Source organism: Oncorhynchus kisutch, linkage group LG4 (genome assembly GCF_002021735.2).
Source record: "Oncorhynchus kisutch isolate 150728-3 linkage group LG4, Okis_V2, whole genome shotgun sequence".
Classification (NCBI taxonomy): Eukaryota; Metazoa; Chordata; class Actinopteri; order Salmoniformes; family Salmonidae; genus Oncorhynchus; species Oncorhynchus kisutch.
In genome coordinates, this window is record NC_034177.2 from 66,835,865 (window position 1) to 66,857,126 (window position 21,262).

Here is a 21,262-nt window from a genome sequence, read left to right on the forward strand (position 1 = left end):
CTTTTGTCTCATTTTGTCTGTCATAGTTGAAGTGTACCTATGATGGAAATTACAGACCTCTCTCATCTTTTTAAGTGGGAGAACTTACACAATTGGTGGCTGACTAAATACTTTTTGCCCCACTGTAAGTATGATTCCCAATCAGAGACAACGATAGACAGCTGTCCCTGATTGAGAACCATACCCGGCCAAAACATAGAAATAAAGAAACATAGAAAACAATACATAGAATGCCCACCCCACATCACACCGTGACCTAACCAAATAGAAATAAAACGTCTCTCTAAGGTCAGGGCGTGACAGTAAATAAGAATTTGTTCTTAACTGACTTGCCTAGTTAAATTAAGGTTAAATAAACATTTAAAATAAGAACAATACAGCACATACACCATTTACAACAAATGTGTCATTGAGAAATTAATTTAAGTTAGATCAAATTCAATTTCTTTTGTCACATACATGTGTTTAGCAGATGTTATTGCGGGTGTAGCGAATTGCTTGTGTTTCTAGCTCCAACAGTGCAGTGTCTAACAAGTAATATCTAGCAATACACACAATCTAAAGTAAAGGAATGGAATTAAAAATATCTGAATATTTGGACGCGCAATGTCAGAGCGGCATAGACTAAGATACAGTAGAATAGGATAGAATGTAAGATGGCGGCAGAGAAGATGGCAGATATTTTACGGGCACCCAGCCGATAGTTTGTTTGTTTATTTGCATTGTTTGTAACTTATTTTTTAAACTTATTTTGTACATAATGTTGCCGCTATCATCTCTTATGACCGAAAATAACTTCTAGATATCAGCACTGCGATTACCACGGACTAGCAGAATTTTATTTTTCCTTTCATGACTCTGACGAGCCCGACACGAAGGATACGCTGTTTCCTCGAGGACAGGCCCCGACCTCCGTGATTTGCGTGAAGAGTTTTGCGTGAAGAGGGCTGAAGGTCCAGCTGCCTTCTGAGAATTCGTAGGCGATCAAATAAACCCCCACTTCCCTCCATTCTGCTAGCAAACGTGCAATCTTTGGACAATAAAATTGACGAGTTACGCAGAAGATTAAACTACCAACGGGAAATTAAAAACGGTTACATATTATGCTTCACGGAGTCGTGGCTGAACTACGACCACATCAACATACAGCTGGCTGGTTATACGATGTACCGCCAGGATAGAACAGCGGCATCTGATAAGACAAGGGGCGGCGGTCTATGTATTTTTGTAAACAACAGCTGGTGCATGATATCTAAGGAAGTCTCGAGCTATTGCTCGCCTGAGGTAGAGTATCTCATGATAAGCTGTAGACCACACTACCTATCGAGAGAGTTTTCATCTGTATTCTTTGTAGCTGTTACATACCCCCACAGTCAGAGGCTGGCATTAAGACAGCATTGAATGAGCTTTATTCCACCATAAGCAAACAAGAAAACGCTCACCCAGAGGCGGCACTCCTAGTAGCCGGGGACTTGAATGTAGGGAAACTTAAATCCGTTTTACCAATGTTAAATGTGCAACCAGAGGAAATAGAACTCTGAACAACCTATATGCCACACAAAGAGATGCACACAAAGCTCTCCCTCACCCTCCATTTGGCAAATCTGACCATAATTGTATCCTCCTGATTCCTGCTTACAAGCAAAAATTAAAGCAGGAAGCACCAGTGCCTAGATCAGTAAAAAAGTGGTCAGATGAGGCAGATGCTAAGCTACAGCACTATTTTGCTAGCACATACTGGAATATGTTCTGGGATTCCCCCAATGTCATTGAGGAGTTCACCAAATCAGTCATTGGCTTTATCAATAAGTGCATCGACGACGTCGTCTCCACAGTGACCGTACATACAAACCCCAACCAGAAGCCATGGATTACAGGCAGCATCTGGACTGAGCTAAAGGCTAGAGCTGCCGCTTTAAAGGAGTGGGACTCTAACCCAGAAGCGTATAAGAAATCCCGCTATGCCCTCTGATGAACCATCAAACAGGCAAAGCGTCAACACAGGACTAAGATCGAATCGTACTACACCGGCTCTGACGCTCTTTGGATGTGGCTGGGCTTGCAAACCATTACAGACTACAAGGTGAAACACAGACAAGAGCTGCCCGGTGACACGAGCCTACCAGACGAGCTAAGCTACTTCTATGCTCGCTTATGTATTTATTTGTTTTATTTATTTATTTTATTTCACCTTTATTTAACCAGGTAGGCAAGTTCTCATTTACAATTGCGACCTGGCCAAGATAAAGCAAAGCAGTTCAACACATACAACGACACAGAGTTACACATGGAGTAAAACAAACATACAGTCAATAATACAGTATAAACAAGTCTATATACGATGTGAGCAAATGAGGTGAGATAATGGAGGTAAAGGCAAAAAAAACTGGAAGCTTTGAGGCAAATAACACTGAAACATGCATGAAAGCACCAGCTGTTCCGGAAGACTGTGTGATCACGCTCTCCGCAGCCGATGTGAGTAGGAACTTTAAACAGGTCAACATTCACAAGGCCGCAGGGCCAGACAGATTACCAGGACGTGTACTGCGAGCATGCGCTGACCAACTGGCAAGTGTCTTCACTGACATTTTCAAACTGTCCCTGTCCGAGTCTGTAATACTAACATGTATTAAGCAGACCACCATAGTCCCTGTGCCCAAGAACACTAAGGTAACTTGCCTAAACGACTACCGACCCATAGCACTCCCGTCTGTAGCCATGAAGTGCTTTGAAAGGCTAGTCATGGCTCACATCAACACCATCATCCCAGAAATCCTAGACTCACTTCAATTTGCATACCGCCGCAACAGATCCACAGATGACCCAATCTCCATTGCACTCCACATGGCCCTATCCCACCTGGACAAAAGAAACACCTATGTGAGAATGCTATTCATTGACTACAGCTCAGCGTTCAACACCATAGAGCCCTCAAATCACTAAGCTAAGGACCCGGGGACTAAACACCTCCCTCTGCAACTGGATCCTGGACTTCCTGATGGGCCGCCCCTAGGTGGTAAGGATAGGTAAAAACACATCCGCCACGTTGATCCTCAACACAGGGGCCCCTCGGGGGTGCGCACTCAGTCCCCTCCTGTACTCCCTGTTCCCTCATGACTGCACAGCCAGGCATGACTCCAACATCATTATTAAATTTGCTGATGACATAACAGTGGTAGGCCTGATCACCGACAACGACAAGACAGCCTATAGGGAGGAGGTCAGAGACCTGGCCGTGTGGTGCCAGGACAACAACCTCTCCCTCAATGTGATCAAGACAAAGGAGATGATTGTGGACTACAGGAAAAAGGAGGACGAGCACGCCCCCATTCTCATCGACCGGGCTGCAGTAGAGCAGGTTGAGAGTTTCAAGTTCCTTGGTGTCCACATCACCAACAAACTAACATAGTCCAATCACACCAAGACAGTCGTGAAGAGGGCATGACAAACATATTCCCCTCAGGAGACTGAAAAGATTTGGCATGGGTCCTGAGATCCTCAAAAGGTTCTACAGCTGCACCACTGGTTGCATCACTGCCTGGTATGGCAACTGTTCGTCGTCCAATGTCAAGGCACTACACAGGGTAGTGCAAACGGCCCAGTACATCACTGGGGCCAAGTTCCTGCCATCCAGGAACTCAAAACCAGGCAGTGTCAGAGGATGGCCCTAAAAATGGTCAATCTCCAGACACCCTAGTCATAGACTGTTCTCTCTACTATCACACGGTAATCGGTACCGGAGCACCAAGTCGAGGTCCAAGAGGCTTCTAAACAGCTTCTACCCCCAAGCCAAAAGACACCTGAACATCTAGTCAAATGGCTACCCAGACTATTTGCAGTCCCCCCCTTCACCCCCTCTTTACACCACTGCCTCTCTCTGTTGTCATCTATGCATAGTCACTTTAATAACTCTACCTACATGTACATACTACCTCAAATAACCGGTGCCCCTGCACATTGACTCTCTATGTTGTGCCTTCTTCACCACACTGTGGTGTGGGTGGACCATTTCAGTTTGTCAGTGATGTGTACGCCGAGGAACTTGAAACTTTCCACCTTCTCCACTGCGGTTCCGTCGACGTGGATGGGGTGCTCCCTCTGCTGTTTCCTGAAGTCCACAATCAGCTCCTTTGTTTTGTTGACGTTGGGTGAGAGGTTATTTTCCTGGCACAACACTCACAGGGCCCTCACCTCCTCCCTGTAGGCTGTCTTGTCTTTGTTGATAATCTGGCCTAATACTGTTGTGCCATCTGCGAACTTGATGATCGAGTTGGAGGCATGCGTGGCCACGCAGTCAAGGGGGAACAGGGAGTACAGGCGGGGACTGCACACACACTTGTGGGTCCCCAATGTTGAGGATTAGCGAAGTGGAGGTGTTTCCTACCTTCATCACCTGGGGGCGACCCGTCAGGAAGTCCAGGACCCAGTTGCACAGGGTGGGGTTCAGACCCAGGGCCTCAATCTTAATGTTGAGCTTGGAGGGTACTATGGTGTTGAATGCTGAGCTATAGTGAATGAACAGCATTTTGACATACATATTCCTCTAGTCCAGATGGGATTGGGCAGTGTGCGGTGCGATGGCGATTGCATTGTCTGTGGATCTATTTGGGCGGTAAGCAAATTGAAGTGGATCTAGGTGATGATCCTTGACTAGTATGTCAAAGCACTTCATGATGACAGAAGCGAGTGCTACGGGGCAATAGTTATTTAGTTCAGTTACCTTTGCTTTCTTGGGTACAGGAACAATGGTGGACATCTTGAAGCATGTGGGGACAACAGACTGGGATAGGAAGAGATTGAATGCTCTGTGGACGCAGCTAGGGATGCCGTCTGGGCCGGCAGCCTTGTGAGGGTTAACATGCTTAAATGTCTACTCACGTGGCCACGGAGAAGGAGAGCCCACAGTTTTTGGTAGAGGGTCGCATTCGTGGCACTGTGTTATCCTCAAATTGGGCGAAGAAGGTGTTTAGCTGGTCCGGAAGCAAGACGTCGGTGTACGCGATGTGGCTAGTTTTTCCTTTGTAGTCCGTGATTGTCTGTAGACCCTGCCACATATGTCTCATGTCTGAGCCGTTGATGTGCAACTCCAGTTTGTCTCTATACTGATGTTTGCCTGTTTAATTGCCTTACGGAGGGAATAACTACACTGTTTGTATTCAGTAATATTCCCAGTCACATTGCCATGGTTTAATGCGATGGATCATGCTTTCAGTTTTGTGCGAATGCTGCCATCTATCAATGGTTTCTGGTTAGGGTAGGTTTTAATAGTCACAGTGGGTACAACATCTCCTATACACTTCCTTATAAACTCAATCACCGTATCAGTTTATTCGTCTTTGTTGTTCTCGGAGGCTACCTGGAACATATCCCAGTCCGCGTGACCAAAAATATCTTGAAGCGTGGATTCCGATTGATCAGACCAGCGTTGAATAGTCCTTAGCATGGGTACTTCCTGTTTGAGTTTCTGCCTATAGAAAGGGAGGCTAAAAATGGAGTCGTGATCAGATTTACCAAAGGGAGGACCTTGTAGGCATCCCGGAATTTGGAGTAGGAGTGGTCGAGTGTTTTAGCAGTGCGAGTACTACAGTCAATGTGTTGATAGAACTTCGGTAACATTTTCCTCAAATTTGCTTTTGATAGAATCCCCAGCTACAATAAATGCAGCCTCGGGATATGTGGTTTCCAGTTTGCATAAAGTTCTTTGAGGGCCGTCATGGTATCAGTTTGAGGGGGAATATACATGGAAGGGAATTCTCTTGGGAGGTAATACGGTCAGCATTTGTGAGGTATTCTAGTTTGGGTGATCAAAAGGACTTGATATATTATCACAATCACACCATGAGTAGTTAATCATGAAACATACAACACCGCCCTGCTTCTTCACAGAGAGAGATTTGTATTTTTTTTACCCCCTTTTCTCCCCAATTTCGTGGTATCCAAATGTTAGTAGTTACTATCTTGTCCATCGCTACAACTCCCGTACGGGCTTGGGAGAGATGAAGGTCGAAAGCCATGCGTCCTCCGAAACACAACCCAACCAAGCCACACTGCTTCTTAACACAGCGCGCATCCAACCCGGAAGCCAACCGCACCAATGTGTCGGAGGAAACACCGTGCACCTGTTGACCTGGTTAGCGTGCACTGCTAATTCGCAATGAGACAAGGATATCCCAACCTGCAAAAACCTCCCTAACGACACTAGGCCAATTATGCGTCGCCCCATGGACCTCCCGGTCACGGCCGGCTGCAACAGAGCCTGGGCTAGAACCCAGAGTCTCTGGTGGCACAGCTAGCACTGCGATGCAGTGCCCTAGACCACTGCGCCACCCGGGAGCCGGAGGGAGATTTATTCCTGTCTGTGCGATGAACTGAGAACCCAACTGGCTGAACGGACTCAGTAGTATTTCCCGAGAGCCATGTTTTCGTGAAACAGAGTATGTTACAATCCGAGCTCGTCAACTTTATTATCCAGAGCAATAGCAAGTAATATACTCGGAAGCGATGGGTGGTGTGCGCGCCTCCTGAGTCGGACTAGAAGTCCACTCCGAGTACCTCTTTCCGCCGATGTGTTTTGGAACAGCCTTTGGAATCAGTTCAATTGGCCTGGAGGTGTACGAATAAAGTATTAGATTTGGTAAAGTTGTATTCCTGGTCGTAATGCTGGTAATGCTGGTGAGTTACCGCTGCTCTGATATCCAGAATTTCTTCTCGGCTGTATTTCCTGGGCTAATAATGTAAGAAATAACACATAAAAAAATACTGCAAAGTTTCCTAAGAGCTAGAAGCATGGCAGCCCTGTCCGTCTGCGATATTTTCTTCTGTGGTACCATTTTCTTCTGGTGTGTTGTCAGATAGGTATGTTGTAACTGTTGCCAAATAAAGAAATAAACATATATTGCTAAGAATGCAAGTGTATTCTTATTCCACTAGTAGGTCTTGAACCCAGGATACCAACAACAATGACAAACACTCTAACCACTCTCCCAATAAGGGATACCTCTAGGGAGTGTGCTTTTTGGGCCATAAGAAACCCTAACCCCTCCTCCTTAGGCATGTAGATGAAACAACTTGATAGATGTAAGTAAAAGGGTAAATGCACTTTGAAGTAAATCTCACCAATCTTAAAAGTACACTCAAGAAAAACGAATGTATTAACTGACACCTGAGACAGAGATGGTGGCATGGCGGGAAGATTGGAGTACCGTGAACCACGAGGTTGTACAAATCCCAGGTGAGAACATGTGGAACAATGAACATGCTCAATGTAATCATGTGTGTCAAATATGTAATTTTCTTCATTTTTGGAGAACGTTAGACAACGTTGAGTTCCTCTGTCCAGGGTCTGTGTACTTTTGCCCATCTTAATCTTTTCTTTGCATTGGCCAGTCTGAGATATGGATTTTTCTTTGCAACTCTGCCGAGAAGGACAGCATCCCGGAGTCACCTCTTCACTGTTGACGTTGAGACTGGTGTTTTGCAGGTACTATTTAATGAAGCTGTCAGTTGAGGACTTGTGAGGCATCTGTTTCTCAAACTATACACTCTAATGTACTTGTCCTCTTGCTCAGTTGTGCACCGGGGCCTCCCACTCCTCTTTCTATTCTGATTTTAGACAGTTTGTGCTGTTCTGTGAAGGGAGTAGTACACAGCGTTGTAAGAGATCTTCAGTTTCTTGGCAATTTCTCGCATGGAACAGCCTTCATTTCTCAGAACAAGAATAGACTGACGAGTTTCAGAAGAAAGTTCTTTGTTTCTAGCCATTTTGAGCCTGTAATCGATCCCACAAATGTTGATGCTCCAGATACTCAACTAGTCTAAAGAAGGCCAGTTTTATTGCTTATTTAATCAGAACAACAGTTTTCAGCTGTGCTAATATAATTGCAAAAGGCTTTTCTAATGATCAATTAGCCTTTTAAAATGATAAACTCGGATTAGCTAACACAACGTGCCATTGGAACACAGGAGTGATGGTTGCTGATAATGGGCCTCTGTACGCCTATGTAGATACTCCATTAAAAATCAGCCTTTTCCCGCTACAATAGTCATTTACAACATTAACAATGTCTACACTGTATTTCTGATCAATTTTATGTTATTATAATGGACAAAAAATTTGCTTTTCTTTCAAAAACAAGGACATTTCTAAGTGACCCCAAACTTTTGAACGGTAGTGTACATTTGCTCTTTTGCAGGTTTTACTCATTTATTCTATCCTAGCCAAATTTCCCCATCTGCCTGCATGCGCCTCCCATATATCAAGGTGTTTTGGTACATCCCTTGTGAACTACGCTTTTCCACATGCTAACTTTTACTATACCAGAGGTCAGTATAGTCTACCAGTCTAATGGACTATTCTGCCCTGCATCCACCATTCATAGTGACAATAGTGGTAGGTTGATTATTTTTCCAGTTCTGCAATAGGCTAACTAGCAATCATACCAAACATAAAAACATTCAAAGCTGCATCATTTTTTAAAATATGAATCAACAAGAACAAATTGGAATAGCTGATAGGCAGCAGAGAGGCCAGGTGCATCATTGTGCATAAAATAACAGTGAAGACATGAGACATACAACTCAAAAATCTCCCCTATTGATCATGTTATCGTACAATACAATGATCCTACCGAGAATAACCTACAACACCACAATGCAATGAATAATTGCATTATTGTTTTCAAGTGAGTACAACATTCTAGCCTACTAGGCTGCGGTGAAAATGTCATTTGAATAATGACGCAAAAGCCCTGAGATTTGAATGTTTCATTCAATTTTGATCAGTTGTGGGTTTACTCCCAACAGTTTAGAAGGCCTAAAAAGGCTGTATTTTACTTCTGATACTGAATGCACTGTCTGTTGCAGATCAACATTCTCCCAAGTCGTCCTATAATAATGTAGCCACATGTGCTCCAAGCAGGCCCAGTTATTCAGGAAAGCTTAACAGATGCCGAGTTTTCCTTAGATAGTAATTGCCCACATTTGGATGAAAAAAATAAATGAAAAGCCAATAACTAAAATTGCAGCAGGCCAAATTGTCCAAGGAGAGGCTGTCTATCATAACCTACAACCTGAATTCTTGCATCAGCACCATTCTCTCATGCCTTGCGCTCACGTGCGCCTGCTGCTGACAACAGAGAGAGCAACAGAGGAGCCTTGGCCTCGGCTACTGCCGATTGAGAAGATGGAGGCCTTTTTCATTGAAGTAAAACAAAAGTTAGAGGAAAACGAGTATGCCTAAAGTGAACAGCCTACAAGGGGAATTTAATATAAGTTGTAATATTGTAGTGGACTAAGATGAGAAGAATGCAGGCTACTGTGCTACTCCATATTCAGGTAGGATGCAATTTTGGATCTTACATTTATAGTAATTTGTTTTATCATTATTATTATTATTATTTTATATCTTTGTTATTATTGTAAGCCTACTTATTAGTCAAAACCAGTTCTTTAAATATGCAAAACCTGTTTTGTTTAATTCTGTTATTTCCATTGGCAAAATGTATTTGTGTGCTACTTATTTATATACATATATAAGTAGGTCTGTTATAAAATAAAGAACATTATCCTACTTCTGTCATTTGTTTGGAATGGTAGGCAATTTCTGCAATATAGGCTGTTCAAAACCTTTGTGAAGGTTTGAACCAGTTTGCTAGTTGTTTTGTTTAATTCTGTTGAGCCATTTTTCTTTGGCCATGTTAAGTTCCAAATGTAATGTTGCGTTTGCCACAATATAATAGTCTGCTCCTATTTTCACTATAAACAACTTACTTCTGATATTACCCTAATAGAAATTACCCTTTAGAAATCTTTGTGAAGGTTTGGTGTGGCTATTATTAAGCTTTAGCCTATGATATGAAGGCAGTGTGCCCCAGCGCTCCAACTGACTCAGACAGTATAAAAAAACATATTCATGTCTGGATTTGATTAGAGCTTTGAACGGCATGAACATTCAAGTCTGATGCTACCTGAGCCTGATGAGCCATGCATTAAATACTTTTTATGAGCCCTACATCAAAGACATTTTATAAGCCCAAGCCCAAAAAAGCCCAAATGATTGTGAAGTTATTCAATGCCTAGCCTATGATATAGGCTACAGCACATTATGCACAACAGAAAAACATAAAAGCCCATAGATGTTCAAAATGTAGCTATGGTCAAAAATAAGGTAACCCCCGAAACCAGATGGAGATGTGTAAATTAGATGTGCATTCAGTCCTTACATTACTGTAGCATATGCTGCAGCAAATGTAGGGACCAAAAAGTCCCCCGACTGTCACACCCTAATCACCTGCCTTTGTGATTGTCTCTACCCCCCTCCAGGTGTCGCCCATCTTCCCCATTATCACCTGTGTATTCATACCTGTGTTCTCTGTTTGTCTGTTGCCAGTTTGTCTTGTTTGTCAAGTCAACCAGCGTTTTTGTCTCAGCTTCTGCTTTACATCTGGGTCTTACCTTCATACCTGATACCGACTTTATTGTGCAATCCCGTTCACTTAAAAAATTATGCGTGTAGTATTTTCTTAACTGACAAATAAAATAAATCACGCAAAACAGTGCAGAGGCTAATTTGATGAATGGAAAGAGACATCTGTTACAAAACACCAGTTTCATGGCATTCAGAGAATGTCAAGCCAAGCCTTCAATACTGGGTAAGTCTACAAGCTAGGGAGGTATGTATTTTCTGTTTGTCGAGATTGACAGTCTATTTATTGTGGTGTTAAAAACGCAAACCATGTCGGTATGTTTTGTTTATTAGTTGTGTGGTGCATTGGCACAGATACCTGTTGGTGGAAAACTCATTGCATATATTTTATATCATTGTCACGTTCGTTGGAATGAATATCGGACCAATGTTGAGTTCCACATAATTTTAATGAATAAAGTGAAACTATGTGAAGCAATGACCAAAAACAAATAAACAATAAACTAACAACGAACCGTGACTAACAGAGATGCTATGTGCACTAACTCAAAACACATACATTCAAGCAATATCCCATAACCCACAGGTGGAAAAATGCAAGTTAAGTATGATCCCCAATTAGAGACAACGATTACCAGCTGCCTCTAATTGGGAATCATACACAAACACCAACATAGAAAATTAAACCTAGAACCCCACATAGAAATAATAAACCAGAATAAAACCCCTAGTCACGCCCTGACCTACTCTACCATAGAAACTACAGGCTTTCTATGGTCAGGACGTGACAAACATTATAAATATGGCATTAAAATGTTGAAAATCGCATTTCTCCCTAACTGATCATTGTCTGCAACCGGCTTTGATCAGTGAACTAACAAAACAGGCAAGTGGTGGTCAATGAACCCTCAGACTTCTGGCCTATAGCCCTGTGTGGCACCGGCTCTGCCACAAAAGCAAAAGTAAATATTCACGTTTATAAACACTGGGTCGCTACAGTTATTGTTATTTCTGGTCGTAAACCTTATCAGTTGATTGTTCAATCACTGACCATTAGACTTCAGGTGATAGGCTACTTGACAGGGAGAATGTTTGTGGAAACTTGTAAATGGTGTAAACTAGCTGCTGCTGTGTTCCTGGGTGTTGTGCCTAGGGCTTAGTTAACAATGTTGTGAACATCTGTGGTGAAGAGGTCCTCAAGAGCAAAACTGTTTTTGTTTGAGTTTGGTATGCTGATGTTTGTACAATCCCTGATGTTGCTCAATCTAAGAGGATTTTCAAATGTGAAAAAGCATAGATTATCTGATATCCAAGGGAAAGAAAAGTGCATAAGGAAGGGTATATTTAGTAATGTTATACAGGCTCTGCATTATTAACTGTGGTCACATTGGCCACCCCATTCAACCACAAATAGACATTTGGTAAGATATCAGAAATGGGGTGAGTTATGCCAGTGTGGGATATGGATAAGAAATCAACTGTGAAACAATACTATAACCCCAGGATGACTTGGCAGCTTTAGACTACAATCCCCGAGCTAAAGAGCAGACCTTGGGTCAGCACGTGTAGGCTTCAGGCCCACACAAATATGCCTGGGTTATCTGTGAGGTTATCAATGAGTCTCTGCTAGCTGTAAACATATGGAAACTACCCATTAACCCATTTCCTCCATTTCATCTCCCCATCTGCTAGTTTAGCAAAAGGCTCCTCAACTATGTTTTCTTTTTGATCCTTAGTGTGGGAAGTTTTCTGCTTTATAAAGAAAAAACCTGTACATGTTCCTATACCCTTTGAGACTTTATAGAGCTACTGTTCCTCCGCTTTACTGTTAAAAATATAACCAAATGTCGTGAACACCAAGTTTCCTACAACCCGCCATGTTGCAATGACTTTCATCAAAGGCTCATTGTGCATTCATTTTGACATTGTTTTTCTCGCTGTACACTCAACCAAGAGAGCAACACGCAAGAAACGACTTGTCTGGGTCTTTGTTGTGGACACATCAAGGCCACCCCTCCTCATCATAAATCTAGAGGCTAAGAAGCAAGCCTCCTCCATCACGTCAACCACACTAAGTATAGACTTACACACTGTCTGAGAGTCGAGCAGGCTCAAATTACAGGGGAGAGTGTTCATGTGGCGATGTGGTATTCAAGGTGTGAGGAGTAAATACGCTGTAATCTATACATGGCAGTATTACATAGGACTCCTTGCCAGTGTCTCACTGTGTGAATCATGGGGGTTGACCTTGGTGTACCCTGGCGAATTATTACAATTGCTTCCTCAGCCACTGTTTGTTTCTCGGATGGGATATCTCCTGACATATGTCATGTTGAAGGATTTCTCAGGTCATATCGTTAATGTCTCACAAAATCTGAATAAAACAATAGATGTATCGAAGACCGTGCTAGCTGTTAAAGCATTAAAAGCATCAAATTATTTATGCTTATAAAGACTTTAAAACCTCTTAGATGTTATGTTCCCTGTTTGGGAGACATTGAGCGGTTCTGGACCGGTTCCCGACTGACGTTCTGGTACAAAGCGCTCTGTGAACATCGTAGGGTCCCGTGTCTTATAGCACAAGAAAGCCCCATCTCGCTGCTCTCCACTCCCACTCTCCCAGCTGGGCTGACTTGAAGTGTCAAGTTTCAGACCCTACATTTGCATAGGGAATGACAGGTCACATTTTCTGGCTTATCTAGACAAAGAAACAATTTCCTGTGTCTGTGAAACTCATGAAATGGCAGTATGTAACGGATGCAGCGATACTAGTTTCATCTTGCTGTCATATTCTAGAGCATGACAAAATACTAATACTACATTTCATAGAATTGAACTAAGACCACGTTCTCTTGGTCACAGACGGCCAGAGATCGAACTGTTGCCCTATCATTCATTGATAAAGCTGAGGACTTTCGTTTTTTTGAGTGTCAGACCACCAATTATTTCCCAGTGATAATGATAATGGTAGTGACAATGATGAATTCCAACTGTCCACATACTACATGTGGAAAACACTGCACTCTAAGTACTTTGAAAGACACAGCACAAGTCACACACTCCTTAACAAGTACAGCCATTTTTTTGTTGACATTTGTCATCTTTATCATGTGTGCATAACCTAATCTCATAAAGGCCACATGCAGTTCAAAATGCAGTGTAAAGTTCAAGACAAAACAGGGCTGGATCAGAACTTGAACTGGTATTTGGGCGGAAGTGTCTATAATTCCAAATCAACACACTTTTTCAGGGGGTATTAAATACAAAACTGTGTCCAATTCCAAGTGTGCTGTCAAAAAGAGAGACCTATTTCATTTCCACTAAAGAATATGTGGGCGCTATTATGACCATTTCACATTTTGTTCACATAAAATCATGAATCAAACAACACACAGTATATTATCTGATTAAGGTTGTTGCCTTGATTGACATATGAGTCATACCACTTTAGTGATGATTTACCAATACCATTGCCCTCACAATGAATTGTCACATATTAGACTATCCTATTGCTTCAGGTTAAAGGTGCGTCATTGTCCAACAATGCACCCCAGTGCTTTTAGCCTCTGACTTTACTAGAGTTCAGGCACACCTAATACGTTTGTTTAGCTGCAAAGCCATTGCAGGCACGCAGTCAGAGTTATTAAAAGTAGTTGGAATGCCTTATGATAACAGAGACAATAATCAGATTACTGAGGTCATCCCCCCTACTCAAGAGAGCGTGATCTGGAATAAAACCAACCCTCCCTCTCCCCCAAACCCCCCCTCTTTGACCCAGTTCCGGTAAGTTTCTGCCAAACATAGTAAATTAAGTCAACACCCCAAAAAAAGGACATCCAAGAAGGTAATCAGGGATTGACAGTAAATTCAAATAAACAGAGTTTATGTGGAAATGTTGATGGGGTGGGGGCTCGTTAAAACAACTCAATGGCCCTTCTCTTTGATCCTCTGACCACCAGAAGCAAATTACCCTAAAATGGGTCATTCTTAGGTTAGTCAGCATTCAGATCCTTTTATGTCCATCCAGTAATTGTCCAAAAGCTCTCCCAAGAAAATCAGTCTGACTCTAACAAGCAGATATGATCACAGATGATGTCTCTCCCTCGTCCTCCAAACACGAGGGTGGGAAAAACTAAATGTTAGTGACAAAGCGAAAGGCTTAGATGTGTGTGGTAAAGGCCATGTCATTGGCATACTGCAGGAGTGGAGGTGGATGAGTGTGCCCTTATGCTTTCACTTGGTGTCTGTCCCATTGATGTCTTTGTCAAAGTCTCTCAATCAAAGGAAATATAGACAAAAGCTGTGGATCAGGTGGGAGGACGGCTCTCTGCTCGTGATGAAAAGGGCAGCCGGGGGTCTGGAACAGTGAACGTGCTGTCCACCATACGTTTCCGCAGTAGCTGTCGCTCTGACCTCATGTAGGAAAGATCAGAGGAAGAAGGGAAATTATACAATAAGAGCAACACAGTGAAACAATGGAAGGGTCTTGTGGGACTAAATGTGTACACGTTTCAACCATGCCACCTGTGAATACTCTGTATCCTCTTCATGGTGTGTGCTTTAGAGTCCTACACCAAACTCAGGGATAACACAGAAACAGAAAGATTGGAAAAAAAGGTGGAGACAGGTCTAATTGAATAAATCATCCTTTTTGATCCGACCCAGATGGGCCTGTATTATTTCATCAGCTAAAGAAGTATTAATTCAAAAGAACAGGGCACATTTAGAGACCCATGTGGTTTTATTTATCCAAGAATCTTCTCCGACTGTAATCATTTTATAGAAACGCCAAGATATACAGCTTCCAAGTCATTTCTAAACCTTAGTGTCTCTAGTGTTTTCTCAGAAGTAGGATTCTCAGAAGTACGGATGAACTTATATTACAGAACTTGTACTACCGATATTACAGAACCTTTGCCCTGTCGTCCTCTGACGCCAACCTTAATGAAAACTATTTATTTGTGGGCTAGTGTTACCAGAGGACAGACTGTTAAAGCTGACTAGTTGGAGGAAAATAGCAAAATAGAGATAGACAGTTTAGAGATGTCACCATTTTTGGTGGCTCATTATGAAGATCAGCACAATGGCAACATTTCTGAGAATGTAATTCGTCAAAACCCTACATTTTGGGGCTGCGCTCTTCTCCTCTTTCATTTAGATCCTCTTTCCTGGAATCACATCTCTGTTGGAACCCCTCAGATATCTGGCATCCATTTCACATCCCCTCAGACATCTTCAGTTCCCGGGGATCAACACCTAATTATAGAATACCTGGCCAGACAAGCTCATGCAATTCGAAAGTAGAATGTTGTCTTCACCTTTGTACCTTCTTGCCCATCAATTCCCTGTGCCAATATAGTGAAGGAACAGATTTTCTCCTGTAAAGTCAACTCCCTTATAGCAGGTCTTTCTTCAATAGACTCTCAGTATCTACAATGTTACTCCAACTTCCATTGACCATCAGTGTAGTTTATCAGTGGCTCACATTGTAGCTCTGACAAGCCCTTCAGATAAGTCATGTCTGGAGAGTGGCGTGCTCAATGGCTCCAACTGAGTCTGCCCAATACGGGAAACATGTGTTTGTATTCTAATTGTATATTATTCTTCCTTACTTTCTCATGTTATTGTTTTAAAAACAGCACCAGGAATAATTTGGAAGTGTGAATCTGACAATTCTTCCCCCTTACATTTGTTAAGCAGGCCATTTCATACCGTAAAGCAAGTGTCTTGAACTTTACATAACAGTAACGGTGATAACCAAACCCACATGGTACAACATTTTGCCAAAAGTAACAGAGAGACCTGTCTGAGCTCTTCGGGATAGAACAGTCTGAGGGAATGGAGTGAGTTATATGTTTTAATGCTTGAGTCAACCTGATCCGTGTGATGTCATGGTTGGAATGAAACTGGCAGGAAGAAACAACAGTTGAATGTGTCACTGCTGAAACCTGAATATTATTAACCTCTGCTTTGGAGAATTAGTCTTCATTTCCTTTACCATGTGCCATCCGAATTCGACACGTGACTAATATAGTAACTGTAGGTTATCAAAACAATAACATGCCATGTGATTGCCAACAGATGGAAAATCTTAATTTGAGCCGGTTTGCTACAGCAGAAAAATTATCCCGCAGCATCAGGAAGTTATTATGTGTATTATAATTGATTAACATTTTTGTAGGGGTTGATACATTTTTCGTAAGGGGAAATTAAGTCTGAAATGTCAAAGTGGAAATTACAAACTTCAGAAACCTTTTGAAATCTCAAATACACTACACGTTCTCCTGCAACAGGGTGATCAAATTAAGATCCTACATCTGTAGTAGCACACGTATCAACAGTGGTGAAATTAAAAAAACAATGTATAATCTACTGTAGGTGGACTGAACATGGCCCTTGGTCTGTACTTGGCTCTGAGGTGTTAATGAGGCCCCAGATTGATGTTGTTTGTATTTTTCTTCATCTGCTGACTGAAAAGGAACCCCTGTTATGATATTTCAAAATAATGCATGAGATTGTCCAAACAGCATGCGGTGAGCCTGTGCAAATTCTTAAAAGTCTATATTATATAAGACATGGAAAGGATCAGTATCAAGCCTGCAGAGAAAGTTCCCATTCAGATCCAAGACCAACAAGACCGTTCGCAAAAGCCCAGTCGAAAAAAATCCCAAGCAAACATTTTTTTTGCTAACTCCGCATCAGTATGCATAAATAGTTTTATCTTGTGGACACCATGAACAAAATCTTATTTGTATTGGCTCCAACACTCGCTTGTACATCTCATTATCTCACTTGTGACAATGTCCCCAACAGTGAGTGGAGCGCTTTTGTTTTTCCACGTGTTAAAAAATATCACAGAGGATAGATGAGGACATGGGAAAGATGGGTATTTCCCATCACAATAATGTATGTGGGAAAGTATTCCTGTTTAGGCGCTACCAATTACACGATTACCCTGTTGCTAACAAAAAACACACAAATACAACTAAATTGCACAAATCCTATATCACACAAATACACAAATAGAATAACACACTTGTAAAGAAGAGAACCTAATTATTACATTATTGCACTTCAAACAAGAAACACACAAACTAAATTGCACAACTGCCATCTAAACCCTGACCTTTCTGCCTTCCTTGATGCAAAGTCATCAATTACATCATCATAAGAAATCTGCCCAGCAATTACATGGTTTATACTGATGACAGTGTGACTTCATAAGTTATGTAGAAGACCCCAGTGTGTAAATGCTATAAGGTCAATGAGTACTTAGCCTACTATAGGATATAGATTGCATTGCATCCCCTTCCTTAAAATCGGATGCAAATCACAGCTTCTGAGAAGGTATGGTAAAAGGTGGAAAAGGATGGGCTATCCTTATCCAGTAATACAAGCTTTATCAGTACTCACCCACTCATTTCCATCCACACCCTGGAGGGATTTCACCCCTGTGTTGTCTCTCCTCTAACCTCTCCACCTGTCCCTTACCAAAACACTGTTAATGGCCAGCACTGGAGCAAAAATGTCAAAACACAAAGGCCTAATCTGTCTCAAAAAGGAATTTGGTATATTTAGAATCTACTCAACATTTCCCTCCCAACAATCACTCAAACGCTTGGCTTATTTATCCCAACAACTACAAGGCTTTAGTTTGTTCAAACCAGAACAAAGAAAAGCTTCATGGTAAGTATCATTAGTGTCTCAACAGACAAAAAGCTAATCCACCCCCTCATCCCTCTGCAGAGAGTGAAAGAGAGAGAAAAGTTTAAAGGATAAGTCTTGTATTGTGTCCTAGCTGACTGCAGCAAGTGTATGGGTGTGTCTGAATTCCATCACCTTGTTTTGTTTTCCCGATAGAAGAAAAACAGGATAAGACTTGTTTTAATAAGGGGAGACTGGATGGTATCCAATTATGTGTCAATAATATTTCTAAGTAATATGATCATCTAATAACATCAGGAAAGGAGCAACAAACAACAAGACTGGAAATCCATCCATATATTTCTGGAATGTTTTGGAATGTCTCACTTCGGCTATCATTGATTTAACAATAGTACAGTAGCAGGCCTGAAGTGTAGTAAAATATTTACAGATCCATTGTTTTGTTGAGATGTTATATGTTAGGGGATGTTAATACAGTCTGGCTTTAACATTAACCAGCTTTCCATTCAACCTTCTTATGTGAGTAAAGTACATGTTGGATAAAAAATGTCATGACAGGCCTGGTGGAAGCAGAAAACTTGTCGGTAAACCTTCCAAATGTTGATGAAACAAAATAGGATAGACAAAGTGTGTGTGGGGGGGGGGGGGTCTTTTTGTGTCTGTAAAATTAATTATGCAATAAATGTCAGTGGAAATCCTTTTATGCGCAAATATTGATAGAATAACCATCATATCAAAGTAAACTTGGAGTCACATGATGAGATGCTGTGTGGTCCTCCCACTATGACTCGTCGGGAAAGCATGCAGTTTCCCATTGGGCACACACTGCTTGAATCAACGTTGTTTCCACGTAATTTCAACGAAAGTACATCGAACCAACGTGGGATAGACATTGGGTTATTAGGCTACAGATGAAATAAATTATGATGAACTTCACAGGGAGGTGAACGTGCAAGGTGATGCTCCTTTCAAGAATGGCTGCCATTTTGCTATTTTGGGTGTTTTTTCAAATTGTTTCTAACTTCTTTTGTACATAATGTTGATGCTACAGTCTCTTATGACCAAAAAGAGCTTCTGGATAACAGAACAGTGATTATTCATCTTGAACTGGATGAAGATTTTTTCTTTAATGAGTCTGACGCGAAGGATATAATGTTGCTCCCGGACAAGGACCAAATCCCCGTCATTCGCATGAAGAAAAGAAGGAACTACAGGGGCCAAAGTTCAGATTGCCTTGTGAGAAATTTTCAGCGAGTTGGTAACCCACCTCTACCATCCGTTCTATTGGTCAACGAGCAATCACTGGACAATAATCTGGATGAGCTACGTTCGAGACTATCCTACCAACCGGACATTAAAAACTGGAATATCTTGTTTCACCGAGTCGTGGCTGAACTACGACACAGATAATATACAGTTGGCTGGGTTTTTCGTGCATTGAGAAGACAGAATAGCTACGTCCGATAAGATGAGGGGTGGGGGTGTGTTCCTATTTGTCAATAACAGCTAGTGTGCAATGTCTAATATTAAGGTAGTCTTGAGGACGGTGAGCAATACGTTATGATAAGTTGTAGACCACACTATCTACCAAGATCCTTTTTATAGCCCTCTATTTACCACCACAAACTGACGCTTTAAAGGCCACCTTTACTCCACACACAGAAACACGTACAAAGCTCTCACTCACCCTCCATTTGAAATATCTGACCATAATTCTATCCTCCTGATTCCTACTTACAAGCAAAAACTAAAGCAGGAAGTACCCGTGACTCGCTCAATACAGAAGTGGTCGGATGACGCTGATGCTACGCTACAGGACTGTTTTGCTGGCACAGCCTGGAATATGTTCCGTAATTCATCCAATGGCACCTCAGTCACCTGCTTCATCAATAAGTGCATCAGTGACATCGTCCACATAGTTACCATACGTACATATCCCAAACAGAAGCCATAGGTTACAGGCAACATCCGCACCGAGCTAAAGCTTACAGCTGCCGCTTTCAAGGAGCAGGACACTAATCCCAATGCCTATACGAAATCCTGCTTTGCTCTCAGATGAACCATCAAACAGGCAAAGCATCAATACAGGACTAAGATCGAATCCTACTTCACCGGCTTTGAAGCTCGTCGGATGTGGCAGGGCTTGCTATTATGGACTACAAAGGGAAACAAAGCTGTGAGCTGCCCAGTGACGCAAGCCTACCAGACGGGCTAAATGCCTTTTATGCTCGCATCAACGCAAGCAACACTGAAGCATGCATGAGAGCACCAGTTGTTCCAGACGACTGTGTGATCACGCTCTTCTCTGATGTGAGCAAGACCTTTAAACAGGTCAACATTCACAAGACCTTTCCCTGACCGAGTCTGTAATACCTAGATGTTTCAAGCAGACCACCATAGTCCATGTGCCCAAGAAAGTGAAGGTAACCTGCCTAAATGACTACCGCCCCGTACCGCTCACGTCGGTAGCCATGAAGTGCTTTGAAAGGCTGGTCATGGCTCACATCAACACCATTATCCCGGAAACCCTAGACCCACTCCAATTCGCATACCACCCCAACAGATCCACAGATGACGCAATCTCAATTGCACTCAACACTGCCTGGACAAAAGGAACATGAGACAAAAGGAACATGAGAATGCTGTTCATTGACTACAGCTCAGTGTTCAACACCATAGTGCCCACAAAGCTTATCACTAAACCTAGGACCCTGGGACTAAACACTTCCCTCTGCAACTGGATCCTGGATTTCCTGACATGCCGCCCCAGGTGGTAATGATAGGTAGCAACACATCTGCCACGCTGATCCTCAACACGGGGGCTCATCGGGGGTGCATGCTTACTTGCCTCCTGTACTCCCTGTTCACCCACGATTGTGTGGCCAAGCACAACTCCAACACCATCATTAAGTTTGCTGGCGACACAACGGTGGTAGGCCGGATCACCAACAACGATGAGACAGGGAGTCTACAGTCTACAGGGAGGAGGTCAGAGACCTCTCAGTATGGTGCCATGACAAGAACCTCTCCCTCAACGTGAGCAAGACAAAGGAGATGATCGTGGACTACAGGAAAAGGAGGGCCGAACATGCCCCCATTCACATCAATGGGGCTGTAGTGGAGCGTGTCAATAGTTTCAAGTTCCTTGGTGTCCACATCTCCAACAAATTATCA